At 34.9% G+C, this 16,454-nt stretch overlaps 2 long non-coding RNA genes across 2 annotated transcripts; one reads left to right on the forward strand and one right to left on the reverse strand.

Moving 5' to 3' along the window:
• Window positions 1-3,919: 3,919 nt before the first annotated feature.
• Window positions 3,920-4,443, reverse strand: LOC112458444. The gene is made up of 3 exons (XR_003041210.1): window positions 4,277-4,443; window positions 4,136-4,207; window positions 3,920-4,049 (listed from the first exon to the last, which is right to left on the reverse strand). It is a non-coding gene; the product is annotated as an uncharacterized LOC112458444 (long non-coding RNA).
• A 334-nt stretch (window positions 4,444-4,777) lies between these two features.
• On the forward strand, window positions 4,778-5,193 carry LOC112458437. The gene is made up of 2 exons (XR_003041209.1): window positions 4,778-4,982; window positions 5,069-5,193. It is a non-coding gene; the product is annotated as an uncharacterized LOC112458437 (long non-coding RNA).
• Window positions 5,194-16,454: the final 11,261 nt, after the last annotated feature.

A 16,454-nucleotide genomic window follows, 5' to 3' on the forward strand; every position in this document is an offset into this window, starting at 1 on the left:
AGTGAATTTGGCGGAGTTCGGGGACACCTGAGAAGGCTCAGTCGGGGCTCAGAACTCTGGACCCCATTTGATGTGTTGCCCTAGGATTTGGACGGTAGGTTTCGTCAGAAGCAGCGGAAAGCCGTGGTAAAGACGAAGTGTGGTCTTGCCGAGAGCGCCGGCTTATATATCGCTCGGCGCGGCGAGTTTGGCAGGAGGGAGGCCGATCGTCAGGCGAATCGCGCGGTGGTGGGAGCGGCGCGATCCCGTGCGCTCGTCTTCGGCGGGGATCGGCTCCCCTCGGCGCTCGTCGGCGTCGTGCGGAAGGCACCGGTGCGGCGTGTTACTCGCGCACACGGTGTGTTTCAAGCGTTTAAAAATGTGGGCGCACCGCGCCCTGTCCTCGCCCGACGGAGGATCGGTCGGGCGGCATCCGGCGGGTGGTGGCCGGGAATGATGCTTTAGCGCAAGGGGTGCATCGTTACAACTTTAAGTTTGATTAATATAAACCTTTTATTTATAAACAATATTTATATAAAATATAAAAAACGAAAACATGTGTCCATAATATGATTTTAAAAGACGACTAATAGATGTCCAATATCGGATGTTTTTTAGTTATCTTATAAATTTTGGTTATAAGGCGACATTTAGTGGGATATAAGCAGAGAGAAACCTGAGAGCGGCCATCCGGCTTTGGGGGACGTCTGTCCTAATTTGCCCTCTGAAAAAGTGGACGTCAACTACGGCGTTACGCTCGGTAACGATCAGAGAGGACTCGGGTAACGATACATGGGTTCGTATCCATGCTATGGTTCGTGTCCGAACTACTCAGATGGAGAGGATATGCTGCTCGCGCAAGCCTTTCCTCTGTCCGTGTACGCTAGGCCCTCGGCAAGCTTCGAGCGGGGAGAGAAGGGCAGACATACGATCTGCTGTCTCTCTTGAGCTGTGACGTTGCCGCTTTGCACGGACCGGCTTGCCGGCTATACCACGATGCAACGCATTTCGAGTATCGCGTCTCGTGTCTCGCCGAATGCCGAGTCTCGAGTTGACAAATCGACGATACGCTATACCCGCTATATACGTTACATTTGCTTGTATACAAATTTTAATTTTTATATTTATAATTAAATAAATAAATATATATATATATATATATATATATGTATATATATATTTGAAATTTATAAATATATAAAGATTGCAAATATAATTAATTAAATAAATATTTGTAAACATAAAAACTAAAATTCGTAAATGTAATGTATAGAAATCACAGTTCTATGCTTTTCTATCTAAAAAAGTCTTACATTAAAAACCTTTACTTTGCATAATAAACTTTAAATATAATATTTAAATGCATACCAATAATTATATTATTAACTATATTGAGTAAAAAATGGTAGTTTATAATGTTTCTTGCACTCTTATTAAATTTATTTTACCTATGCATGTTCAAGCGGCCAAATTACGAGCAACAACAGAAGGATAATTGGATAAAAATAAAAACACTTTCTTAAATAAACAATACACATGGGTAACAGTGAGTTCTATTATAATTCTCGTATAGTTCTGAACATGTTCTAACGTTTATTTCTAAAGAGTTCTGACGATAAGCATTATTTATTCATATTTTAAATAATTTTTATCGACCAAGAAAGACGCATTTACGGGTATGTGGGTGAGACGCTGTAAAAAATCTCGGAGTTCTGGCTTATATAAAATATTTTTCGTACAATTCTAAGCATACTAAGACAATTTCTAAAGAGTTCCGGGCATTGGCAATGTTGTATAATTTTTAAATAAATTAATAACGCACAAAAGTCAGGAATTTATCGAGAATAGGGTCTTTCGCGAGCGATAAGAATTATTTAAAAAATGAATAAATAATGCTTATTGCCAGAATAAAATGGGACAACGTTAGAACACGTTCAGAACTACACGAGAATTATAGCAGAACTCACAGAATTGCCGAAATACGGCCAGCTTCTCACCTTATTTTCGATAAATTCCTGATTTTTGAGAGGTATTAATTTATTTAAAAATTATACAACGTAGCTAGTGTTTGCTAAAGTTTATAAACATATACAACGTAGCTAGTGGCGGGAACTCTTTAGAAAATGCTTTAGTATGCTCAGAACTATACGAAAAATATTTTATATAAGCCAAAACTCCGAGATTTCGCACAGCGTCTCATCTTCTTCTGTCATGATTACTTTTTGGTTAATATTAATTTTTTTAAATATAACACAAAGATTCTAACGCTCGGAACTCTTTAGAAAATGTTTCAATATGCTCAAAACTACTCAAAAAATATTTTACATAAACCGGAACTCCGAGATTTCAACTGGCGTCTCAACCGGTATACTCGTTGCATTGTAATTTTTTTTAATACCTTATAATTAATTTTTTTGCTTTTATATGGCAGAACTCTTTATAGAACTGTTATAGAACTATAGATCTTGCAAAATCTGATGAGATAAACTCTTTATAGAACTGTTATAGAACTATATAGATCTCGCAAAATCTGATGAGATACAGTGGTGGAACTTGTGTAGGACAAAATGAGACGCTGCGTGAACATAGCGTCTCAGTTTGTACTAACGCGTTTTTTGAAAGAAGCCAGAACTCTCAATAATTTGTGAGTTTCTGCAAAATGAGACGATAGCTTCACACACACGTTAGGAAGAGAATGTATAAAGAATTATTAACGGAGATATTTTAATTTAAAAGATCATTAAAATATATATTTTTCAGGAATGTTTTATAGAGAAACGAAGAAAGTGAATAACGTTAAACTTTGCATGTTCTCTTCACCTTATTTTAAAAATTTATTTTTATTTTTTAAGTTACAAAAATGCTCTTTTTTTTGTTATATCCTGGTCACTATAAATGACAGACGATGTAAATAATTCTAGCTGTTTTAGGTATCTAAAACGCAAAAAGCTAAAATTTTCTTATTCTGCAGGAGAAGTGTGGCTATCGTCTGAACTAGAACTAAATCAATATTTCCATTTTGAGCGGCTTTTTTATTTAAAATATTATAACTTTTTTCAAAATTTTATTAAAAGAAAATGTTTATTCTAGTTCAGACGATAGCCCATATCACTTATTCTGAATAAGAAAATTTTTGATTTTTACATTTCTGATACCTAGAACAGCTAGAATCATTTACTTCGTCTCTCATACTTACGTCTTTTAGTGATCAAGAAATAATATAAAAGTAACAAAAAAGAAGAATATTTTTCTTACTTAAAAAATAAAAATAGATTTTTAAAATAAGATTAAAAGAACATGCAAAGTTTAACGTTATACGCTTTCTTCGTTCCCCTATAAAAAATTCCTGAAAAATACCTATTTTTAAAGACCTTCTCCGGCTCCAGTCATACTCAACTTGTGTTCATGCTTAAAAAGTAAAATTTATTTTACTAAAGTTAATTTACTAAATATTACATATAACAACTAAAAAATAAGAAGTTAACTTCAAATCGCGTGCTTTACACAAGTATTTCTCGAAAACGAGTACCGCAAGGGTATTGAAACTTATCGCATATTATTAATTTCTATTCTTATATATAAAGCATCATATACTAGTCTTTCAAAAACATTTAGAAAAAACTTTTTTCACAATTTATTAAAATGTCTGTTTCACAATACCTCGGAATAGGAATTCCGTGTTAAAAGTTAAAACTTTGAAGCTCAATATCTCGATTTTTAATACCGCAAAAGGTACTAAAATTTAAACTACACATAAAGCACACCTATAAATTAATGTATATTCACAGTTTCAAGAAAATCTAGAGAAAATCGATTTTCCGGAGAACGTCCTTAAGATCTTTCAAACCAGAATACGCTCTTGTAATTTATTATTTGTCATTAACATATTTTATTATTAATCACATACATATAAGTGTGAGAAAGCATATGGTACAAAATAATTTCAATATTCAAATTATTGTAATAATAAAGAAATCAGTAAATTCAATTTATTTCTCGATTAACTGGCGCAATATGTACAAAGATGCACGACGTTTCGGCTTAAGATTCGAGCCCTTTTTAAGTGCAAACTGAAACAGGAACAGCGAGAAAAAACAAACAATATAAATGAATCGAGATAAATATTAAATTAACGACGTTAAATAGTGAGCAATACCTATATCATCTATTGACTCGTCACATAATTAATACAGATTCCTCAGTTCATGAGCATGGCCATAAAGGTCAGCTGTGGACCAATCTTAATTTGTAGCAACAATGATATGAGGAGAGAAAGCGACGATCAAGAAAAACTTACGAATTCCGTGATAAATTTTCGCGTATGACAGATTTTTCGTTGCGACATGTTACATGTATGCGAGTGCTTGGGAGACTGAGCGGACAAAGAAAGAAACAAGGTGTCCCGAGGTATAAATATAAACATTTAAACAGACATGATGACACTGTCGTATATCGAGTTTAAGTTCTCCGTATCTTTTTTTAAATTAATCGTGTTCTTATTTTTTTTTAGAAAGAACATCTCAGCGATCTCTCTCATTTTCCAGTGAGGTTCTTTGTGTAATATTTTCGGATCTGACCACTTAAAATTGACCACACAAAGAACCTCACTGGAAAATGAGAGATCGCTGAGATGTTCTTTATAAAGAAAAATAAGAACACGATTAATTTAAAAAAAGATACGGAGAACTTAAACTCGATATACGACAGTGTCATCATGTCTGTTTAAATGTTTATATTTATACCTCGGGACACCTTGTTTCTTTCTTTGTCCGCTCAGTTTCCCAAGCACTCGCATACATGTAACATGTCGCAACGAAGAATCTGTCATACGCGAAAATTTATCACGGAATTCGTAAATTTTTCTTGATCGTCGCTTTCTCTCCTCATATCATTGTTGCTACAAATTAAGATTGGTCCACAGCTGACCTTTATGGCCATGCGGGAACATGCTCGTGAACTGAGGAATCTGTATTAATTATGTGACGAGTCAATAGATGATATAGGTATTGCTCACTATTTAACGTCGTTAATTTAATATTTATCTCGATTCATTTATATTGTTTGTTTTTTCTCGCTGTTCCTGTTTCAGTTCGCACTTGAAAAGGGCTCGAATCTTGAGCCAAAACGTCGTGCATCTTTGTATATATTGCGCTAGTTAATCGAGAAATAAATTGAATTTACTGATTTTATTCACTGGCGGACGAAATTATTACCGATAATAAAGAAATCAATTATTTACATTTTCTTCTGGGTGTGTATGTGTGATGTTATTGACAATAGTTTCTTTGCACGTTTACATTTCTTTTGCAGATTTTTTACACGCTTAATTTTTACAAGTGTGATGTCAAATACAGACAAGATTTTTGTTTATCTGCTATAAGCGTTATTTTGAATGTAAGATTTTAATAATCAAATGTTTTTAATAATCAAACATTTTCAAACTGCAAGCGAGGGACAAGCAATATCATCTACAGCATGTATCCTTAAAATACTACGATCTTTTCTAGCAGCACTAGCCATTAGCGTATAATTTGTCCGCCGACATTACTAATTTCTTCTGCAGCAACACATAAAATGTTGAACAGTTTTCTCGAATGGTTGTAATAACGTCTGTATGTCCTTGCATTATTAATTCGTTAAGGTATTGCTCACATTTTCATTCTATTAACAAAATTTTGAAAAAAGTTATAATATTTTTAATAATATTTTTAATAAAATTTAAAATTATTAATTTAGAAATTACATCTTCTAACCAAAAGCGTTGGTCGAAATTAATAATGTCTCGATGATTGATCCGAAAAAGTGCTGTGTGAATTCGACAAAGCGAGTTGGCTCTCGGTTTTTTCAATGTTCATATCGGTAAAGACGTTATATATTGCCAGTTACTGTCGATTTAAGCTGCTTTAACTGTTATTCTATTCACTGGCGAAATAAATTTATTATTCTGATTTTTAATAATATAAGAGAAATATGACCGTTTTATGACCGTTATACAATCAATCAATATTAAATAAGCCGTGTACGATCCGAGCTTAGATCTTAATAGCCTAATAATATTTTTTATGTATAATTACACGCATATTTTTTCCAATCTTAATAAATTGCGCGCTGACTAACTTGTCAGACTTACAACACAGCTCCTGTTAGAGTAGTAAATTCTTTACTATTATTTAAATCAATTTAATTAGAGGGGTGTGAGGGGATTTTATTAATCCAATAGGAGCTGTGTTGTAAGTCTGACAAGTTAATCGGCGCGTATTATAGTTGATTAAAGTTGGAAAAATATGTAAATATAGTATATAAAAAATATTATTAGGTTACTATAAAATCTAAGCTCAGATCGTAAATGGTTTATTTAATATTGATTAATAATATTTTTGATAAAAAAGCCGCCTAGAACCTAGAATGAAAATATTGGTTTAGTTCTAGTTCAGACTATAGCCACATATACTTCTTCTGAATAAGAAAATTTTTGGTTTTTACGTTTCAGATACCTAGAACAGCTAGAATTATTTACACCGTCTGTCATTTATGGTGACCAGGATATAACAGAAAAGAAGAGCATTTTTGTTACTTAAAAAATAAAAATAAATTTTTAAAATAAGGTGAAGAGAACGTGCAAAGTTTAACGTTATTCACTTTCTTCGTTTCCCTATAAAAAGTTCCTGAAAAATATATATTTTAAAGATCTTTTAAATCAGATACCTCCGTTAATAATTCTTTACATTCTCTTCCTGACAGAAGAGATTTTACCACTTCTCAATATAAATATAAATTTATCTTGTTATGGTTTTATTCGATTATTCCGGCGTTTTTATATTTGTGATTTAATTAGATTATTGTTTACTTTGTTTATAGTATTAGTTCGCCAACATGTTTAATGTTTTAGTCTAGACTAATGTTTAATGTTTTAGTATGTAAACTTGAACATTAATTATCATGTTTTTTTATATTTATCTTCTTTTATCGTAGTAATCCGTTCCAAAGAAGACTAAGTACAGTCGAAACGTTAAGCATGTGTATTGTTTATTTAAGAAATTGTTTTTATTTTAATTCAATATCTCTCTGTTGTTGCTCGTGGCCGCTTATAAACATTAATAGCTAATATAAATTTAATAAGAGTAAAAAGAACATTATGAACTACTTTTTTTCTCGATATAGTTAATATGTAATTATTGTTATGCATTTCAATATTAAATTTAAATACTATTATGCTAAAGTAAAGGTTTTTAATGTAAGACTTTTTTTTTTATATAAGAGCAAATTTGCCAAAACGGGGATTTCTATACATTACATTTACGAATTTTTATGTTTATAAATATTTTTTTAATTAATTATAATTGCAATCTTTATATTTATAAATTTCAAATATATATATATATTTATTTATTTATTTATTTATAAATATGAAAATTAAAATTTGTAAATATAAACGTAAATGTGTAACGTATAGCGCATCGTCGATTTGCCAACGCGAGACTCGACATTCGGCGAGATGCGAGGAGCGATACCCGAAATGCATGGCATCGTGGCATAGCCGGCGCGTGCTAAGCAGCTACGTCACAGCTCAAGCGAGAAGGAGACAGCAGATCGTATGTCTGCCCTTCTCTCCCCGCTCGAAGCTTGCCGAGTGTCAAGTCAGCCGACTGGCATATCCCCTCCATCTGAGTAGTTCGGACACGAACCATAGCACGGACACGAACCATGTGTGTACCGTTACCGAGCGTAACGACGTAGTTGACGTCCACTTTCTCAAGCGGCGCGTCAGTATACGTCCGCTGGAACGGAATGATCCCGGTGGTCGCTCTCAGGTTTCTCTCTGGATATAAGTCATCTTTTAGACATCTTTGTGCTCTCTGAGATCAGTAGTTATTATAACATCGATGTTATAACTTCAGCGTAAATCGGGCCGTGTAAATGATGTAATCAAGTCAACTGCCACTCTTTCAACTTTTCCCTTCTTAGAAAATCATAGGATTTGGACGTAAAGGTGAGATTTCATGAGCAGTGAAATGCAGCAGCAGCGAGCAGCAGTTTAGTAATTTCCTAGAAATTACTAAGTAATTTCTAGAAAAGTTTAGTATTTCCTAGGTATTTTCTAGGAAATTACTAAACTGCTGCTCGCTGCAGCAGCATTTCACTGCCCATGAAATCTCACCTTAACATTATATTCCGAGATTTAGCAGCACCACAGTTTTGCATTAAATATGTTTTTATTTCAATTAAATTCTGTCATAGACATATGCCCCCCCTCACTTAAAACTTAAAACTTTTGTCTAAAATATTTTTTTCTACGATATGAAGTTTAGGAGATATACAGATATTTCCATAAAATGGGACTCTATATAAAAACATTATTTTTTAAATATAAGATGGATAACGTGGCGTAGATGTAGATGTGTAATATCATTAAATATTCAAGATCATTTTTATAGTATATAAAGAATTTCTACAATTATATTATTATCAAATGTTTTTGGTATTTGCTGAAAAGTAGTAAAATAGGATTTGAAATAATTTTAAGCATTATAAAGTAATAGAATTATAATTACATATATTGCAGGCGATTGGGGTATTTTGGCAATGGGTGCGGTTCTTGCGGCCGCTCGAGAAGATAACGAAACTGCCAATGAGTTGATAAAACGCTATATAGCAACGGGAGTGCGCTGTAAGGAGGTAAACTTTTTAAAATGTGGATCAGACGAGTTTTTTGTAGGCCGTACCGGCTACTTATATGGTGCGCTATGGTTGAATCGCATGATGAAAAAAATCGTCGTACCATTTGATGTAATGCACGAAATCGCAAGAACAATTATTATTTCGGGCAAGACGTACGTGCAAGTGCATAACAGCCCGTGTCCACTGATGTATGCATATTACGGCACAGAATATCTAGGCGCTGCTCATGGACTCTGTGCGATCCTACAAATTCTTATACAGGTATTTAGAAAGAATCATTTACGCAGATTTGGATTAATTATTGAACCTAATAGCCGTATTCATAGTCCTTCCTTGAGGAATGAGGATTCTTTGTTCCTCATTTCTCAAGGAAGGACTATGAATACGGCTATAAGGTAATATTTTTTTCCACCAGTAATAATTAACAAAGGAGATTATAATTCGACCCATTTATTAATGTTTAAATACACAACGTTTCGACCATGGTTTGTGATCCTTAGCAAGTATAAACTAACAAGGGGAAGCCGCATACTTGGGGTCACCGAATTGAAAAACGTTTTTACACAGTATAGTACTCTACCAGAAGAGTACTTGAGCAAAGGGATAGGGTGCAACGCTCAGCCATTTCCTCAGAAAAAAATTCTATTGTCGCGCCGAATTACGACTTAGTACAGCGTTTACAATGCGGTTCCGCAACACATAGATTCTCTACAGGATAAGTGGTTTCGCAATTTAAGCAACAACCCGACATTTACTGACATTTATCTACTAATATTAGCTGACATTTACTAATATCTTGCTTAAATTGCGAAACTACTTATCCTGTAGAGAATCTATGGAAGATTTTTGTTTGAATGTATGTGCTGGAAGGTTAACGTGGTGTCCGTTTGAGCGAGTATTATTTTAAAAAATTTTTGGTTTGACGGACTCCATTGAGTTGTAATCAATTGAACAATAATAATTAATACCACGAATGTTACATTTATTGCGTGTAGTGGTAATGTCAGTCAGCCATTTGATTTTTTTGTCAGTGCTTAATTTTTCTTTATGCCACAGCTTTCAATCACAAAACAATTTCATTAGTGACAATAAGACTCCTAATTTCATTATTTCATACATTTATTCTATTTCTGAAAGTTTCACAACGTTGGCCAAAAATATTAATTTTCGTCCGGCTTTTACGATTCCTTTTAAATTAAACAATTTCATTAAAACTGAGAATTTTTTTAAGTGAAACTTCTTTAGGCACGGTAGTGAGTTTGATTCGCGACACGAAAAGTGTAACGAAAATTTGACCAATAAGCGTACGGCATTAGCGAGACGGCTCCTTCTTTTGGCACGGCAGTAAGTTCGATTTTGCGACACGGAAAAGCGACACGAATTTCGCAACACGAAAAGTGTAACGAAAATTCGACCAATAGGCGTACGGTATTGGCGAGACGGCTCCTTCTTTTGGTACGGTAGTAAGTTTTTGCGACACGGAAAAGCGACACGAATTTCGCGACACGAAAAGTATAACGAAAATTCGACCAATAGGCGTACGGTGTTGGCGAGACGCCTTCTTCTTTTGGCACGGTAGTAAGTTCGATTTTGCGACACGAAACTCGAAAGTGTAACAAAAATTCGACCAATATGCGTACGAAATGAAAGTTCTTTGGCACGGTAGTAAGTTCGATTGTGCGACACGAAAAAACGTCACGACATAGTGTCACGAAAATTCGACCAACAGGCGTACAACGAAAGTGAAACTCCTTTTGGATCGGTAAGTAAGTTTGATTTTGCGACTCAAAAACGCGTCACGAAAATTCGATCAGACGTACGGCACTGGTGAGACGGATAATAGTGAGAACTGCGTGTAACACTACATTTTCGAGTTGCGGCTTGGAGTGACTAATTCCGTTGTATTGTTTTTTTTTATTAATTTTAGAAAAGTTATGGCAAAGCCTTGTCTTCAGAAGTTTCACTTCTAACGCGCGTGGCAACCAAACGTTCATTTTTTTTTATTAAAAATTAGGGTACTAGAATTTTATATACTAGCAGAACGATATTTTTATTTATATAATATAAACCAGGCTGTATTTTATATATTATTTCAATCACACTTTCAGGATACTATTAAAATAAATTCTAGATCAATATTTGTGGTATTAACATGCTGATAGATTGAAAAAATGCCATGAGCGCGAGCATTAACTCTTATGGCTGACGTCGTTGATGAAGATTCCATCTTGTATTTTTTGTTGTATAACACCTAATTCGAATAAATTAAAATTATTAGGAATATATATCAAATATGTATATAAAACTAAACCAATAAAACTGATTATTACGGCGCGCGATAAAAATCGTTCGTATATCGGGAATTGATTTTTTTCGTTATCAGCATGTTAACACCACAATATTGATTTAAGGTTTATTTTAATAGTATCCTAGTAATTCTATTTAATAGTATTTAATAGAAAGTGTGATTAAAATAATATATAAAATACAGCCTGGTTTACTTAGAGTCCTAAATAATAAGAGAAGCGCATTCCTTAATACCCATGGTTCCTATTGAGCCCGCAGCTGACCGCTAAACAAAGCAACCTCTGTATATCTGACACAATTTGATCATTCAGAAATGATTTCGTTTTAGTTCCATCATTGTAATCAACGTGAAATAAGATTTGTTAATAATACTATAAATATTAATCTTTCTCACTCACATAATACACGTTACTTCGCACATGGAATCAGCTGCGGGACCATCACTCTCGGTTGTGTTTGGTGGCCGCGGTCAGCCAATCAGCAAGCGAGCCGCCGGATGCGCTTCTCTTATTATTTAGGACTCTAGTTTATATAAATAAAAATATCGTTCTGCTATTGTAAAATTCCAGTAAAATTCCTAATTTTCTTAATGAAACACTATAACCAATTTAATACCCCACAAGACGTCTGGCATTATCATTTATGGCCATAAAACTCAAAAAAATACAATATATCAAAAGGACAGACGAGTATAAATAACAATTTAGATACAGTATTTTATGATGTTTGGGGGTAAAGTTGCTACGCATACCTCTGCCCAGCTGCCAGACTCGTCGATTCCTTCTCTATACGTCAAAACGAGTCTCTCATTAGCAGAAGAACTTAGTATAAATACCGTAGGTAAAAATGTCACTAGCTCTTGGTCTATTAGCGGCGTCGTTGCGAACTAACATGGAAAGATGCGCTACAATGCATTTTTCCTAATTAAGAATATTTCATAATATTTTAAAAATATTTGAAAAAAGATTATAAAACCAATAATAAATAAATTAAAAATATTTTTTAAATATTTTGGAACAAGATTATGAAACAATAAATATGTAGATTTGAATTAATATTTTAAAAATATATTTTAAATATTTAAGAAATTATTGTCTGGGTAATAAAGAAAAGAATATTTTTATAAATATTTTTAAGATTTTTTAAATATTCTTAAAAATGTTACCACAAAAGATTTTCAAACCATTTTAAAATATTCTTAAAACCATTTTAAAATGTTTTTTGCAATATTTTTATAATATAATAATATTTATTTAACTTCGGCTGCGCTGCCAAAAAGTGGACTTGGTTTACAATAAGTTCCTTAACACACTCATCCATCAGCACATCGCTCGTCAATCACAACAATTTTGACAGGATCATTCCTCACGCTAAAGCTCGCCATTATTTATCCCTACTGCTCTCGCCTATTTTTTCTCATCTCCGCTTCTATCTTTTTCCTATCCCTATATAATTTCCTTAATATTTTTTTTTGGTGGTATCTAGTTTATCGTTTCATAGTCTATCTATTCTTTTCCTGTTATCCCTCCCTAGTTCTATAAACCGGTTCTTTATACTGCTGCACTCCTCCACATAGTGCTCCAAATTATCCCTTCCTTCCTTGTAGAACAAACACATTTTTTTCTCTTCCCCCCACCAATACATGTTCTCCGATTTCATGTTACCACATCTCAGATTTATCAGGGCTCTGATACTATCCCCTTCGATCTGTTTATCTATGTTTGCCCTCCTTAGATATTCCGGTTTATTTCCGTCTCTCTCTAACTCTTTATACTTCCTGTTATATACTTTGACTTTATTATATTATTTATTCTCTTCCACTTGCCTGTATATCTCCCAGTCTCTTAATTTAATCTCTTCCCGTAAGTTCCTCCCTTCTCTCCTTAACGACTCGACTGTTTCCACCCCCCACCCATTTCTATTACAGTACTTTTCTCTCTCTCTACCATATCTGTCTTTCCATTTGTTTTTCTCTTTCTTCATCCAACATTTCTTGACCCATCTGCTCTCATCCATTTCCCTAATCTTTTTCTCACATCCCATTGCCCTTCCACCCCATCCTATCCTAAGCTTTCTCAACCCCAGTTCCGTTGACTTTAGGTATCTTGGAGTACAGAACTTTAAATCGAAAACCCATCTTGCGTAATCTAGCATAATTTTCCTTTTTTTCTTCCCATCCCCAAATTTTCACCCCATACGACATCACACTCTCGACTAGGTCATTAAACAAACTCCCTCTCCTTATGAAATCATCTTTACATATCCGTTCTCCAAGACCCCACGTCCTATTTACCGCAATCCTACCTTTCCTAGCTAATTCCTTAATGTGATCTTTGCAATTCCCTCTATTATTAAACACGAAACCTAAATATTTAAAAGTCCTAATCTCTTCTATCTCCTTTTCTCCCCATTTCCATTTCTCTTTCTTCTCCCTACTTTCTTTGTTAAATACTAACATCTTTGTTTTATTGGTACATAATATAATTTTCCTCCGTTTTAGAAACCTCTTTATTGTGTCCATCATGTCTAACATTGCTGTTCTATTTTTTGCTACGAACACCATATCATTCGCATATTCTAGCGATCATACTCTAGTGTTTCCTAACTTTACGCCTCTTATCTTTCTTACCTCTAGCTCTTTTCTAGTGTCCGCTATATACAAATTAAATAGGAGAGGACTCATTACACAACCCTGTCTGACTCCTTTTGTTATTCTAAATTTCTCCGTCAGGCCCTCTTTTGTTCTTATTGCAACTTCAGTCACATCATATATTGTTTCTATTCTCCTTATAAGTTCTTCATCTATTTCCTTTTCCCTCAAGATCTTTCATAATTGCTCTCTTTCTACCTTGTCAAATTCCGCTTTTAGGTCTACGAATAAGGCATACAATTTGTCTTTCTTTCCCTCCTTACCTACCTACTTTTTGGACCAGTGATCCAGGACAAAGATGTTATCCACCGTTGCCCTCCCACCTCTGAAACCCGCCTGGCTCTCTGGAAGCAGATCCTTCAGATCCACCTCCCTCTCTAGACGGCATCTGAGGACCTCCGCATATATCTTATACGCAGAGCAGAGAAGCGAGATTCTTCTGTAATTTTCTACCTTTTCCTCATCTCCCCTTTTGTGTAACGGGACTATGATTGACGTTTTCCAGTCTTCAGGTAGCTCTCCTTCTCTCCAGGTGTGTTTCAGCAGGTCCTCAAACTTCCTCTTAACTGAGTCGCATCCATACATCCAGGCTTCCATTGGTATTCCATCGATACCTGTGGCCTTATTCCTCTTCATTCTTTTGATAGCTTTTTCTATTCCTTCCTCGTTCAACTGTAGTTTTGGCTGTTCGACTTCTTCTCTTTCTTCACTTATTCCTTTTCTGTTTGGTTGTATCTTCTCCTTATCCGTATATTCCAATAGCTCCTTAAAATAATTTGTCCACTCATTTCCTCCGATGTTATTTATTTTCCTTACCTTTTTCCTTCTTTTTTTGTTTATAAATTTCCATACTTCAGCTCCGTTCTTTATATTCTTTAGTTCTTCTTCTTCCATTGCCCTCTTCTTCTTCCTCTTCTGTTCGAGTAGGGTCTTCAGGTTTCTTCTTTCTTCCAGATATCTTCCTCTATCTAGTTTTCCCACTCTCCATTTTTTATAAAGTCTTTTCACGCTCCTTTTCTTTCTTGTACATTCCTTGTCCCGCCAATTTTTGTGGCCCATCTCCCTCCTCGTCGTATTTACCCTTTTCTTTACTATAGCCTCATGTACCATCTTTTTAAGATTTGTCCACTTTTCTTTTATAGTTTCTTCTTGCTGTGTCTCCACAAATATATTCTTGTTCGTTTTCTCCTTATATCTCCTTATTGCCTCCTTATCCCAACGGATCCTCCATCTTCCTTCTGTGGACTCTACGTCGTCTGCGTTAGTCACCTCTTCTTCTTCCTCTCTTCTTTCTTTATCCTCAATTGTCGCACAGACAGGCATGTGGTCTGAGTCCACCCTCGCATCTACCTTAAATTTGTCTATTCTATGATACATTTTCTCGCAAACTATCATATAGTCTATCACCGTATTTTCTCTCGCTCCAACAAAAGTATATTCGCCGTTCCAGTCGCCGTTCGTTGTGCCGTTTAGTAAGTACCATCCTTTACTCTGTGAAAAATTTATTAAGTTCCTACCCCCTGTCCCTATTATTTTGTCTTTACTTCTCCTTTCTATGTTACCTTCCTCTTTTTCTCCCCCTCCCAATTCCCCTGTTCTTATATTAAAATCCACCCCCTATTATAATATACTCTCTATCCTTCTTTCCTAACCATCTCTCTATTGTCTCCTTCACCCTACTCCAATTATCCTTATTGTAAACCGAAATAATGTTAATTTTTTCGCCGTCCGTCAAAATTTCTGATAGTATTAATTAGACCTTCTTCCTCATTTTTAATCATTGTTGATCCTAATTCCTCCCAGCTTTTTCTTCTTCCCAATACAAAACCTCCTATCGCTCTGCCTTTCTTTTTTATTCTCTTCGCATGAATGCATACCCATTCGTGTGTGTTCGGCAATAAACTTTTAATATTATCCCATTTTTCTGCGTCTACCCATGTTTCGCTTAAACTTACAAAATCGAATTCCCTGATATTTCTCCAGAAACCTCTATCTTTGTTTACTAATCCTGCTAAATTTCAGAAGAGTATTTTAATCTTTCCTCTTTTCTTACGACGGTTATCTCTCTCCCTTTCTCCCTTTTCCTCATAGCATACATTATCCACGTTATCTGCGTCCGCCACCACCTCATCTCTACACGTCTCCACTGCTTGGCTTTCCTTTATAAATTTTTCTTTTCTATTAGCTTATTTTCTTCCTCGCTCCATACTACCTTGTACCTCTAGTTTCCTATAACCTATTTTCACCCACTTTCCTTCTGTTTTCTCTTTCCATGCCCTTTCTTTTATCCGTCTTTGCACCTCTCTGTCCTCAAAGGTCAGGTCGTAATCTATGAAAATTTTCTTGGTTCCCAACTTCTTTTTTTCCTTCATGATGCTATCCTTCGATTCCCAGCAGTCCATTTCAATTATTACTATCTCTCTTCCTTTTTTGCCTGTTGACCGCATCTTCTTTACTCCCGCTTTTGCACCAAACTCCCTCTCAAGAAACGTCTCCGCTGTGTCCATTAAGCTCTTGTTTTCCTCTTTATGTAATCCTCTGATCACTAGATTATTTTTCTTTTCCTTCCTTTCCTTCATATTTCTTTCTCTCTTTTTAACCATCTCCGCCACTTTTTCCACAATCTCCTCCATTTTGCCGCCAATCGCCTCTTCCGTTGTGTTTTCATTCGTTCGATCTTCGATAGTCTCCCTTCTATTTTATCCATCCTTTCCTCTATCTTTTCTTCTTTTTTTCTCTAGCTGTCTTCTAAGACGCTCATCCTCTCTCTCATCTCTCTCATCTCGTCCCTCAGGTCCCTCATCTCGTCTCTAATTTCTCTCAGGATTGCTAATAGCGA

Source organism: Temnothorax curvispinosus, unplaced genomic scaffold (genome assembly GCF_003070985.1).
Source record: "Temnothorax curvispinosus isolate PA1 unplaced genomic scaffold, ASM307098v1 QBEX01000813.1, whole genome shotgun sequence".
Taxonomy (NCBI): domain Eukaryota; kingdom Metazoa; phylum Arthropoda; class Insecta; order Hymenoptera; family Formicidae; genus Temnothorax; species Temnothorax curvispinosus.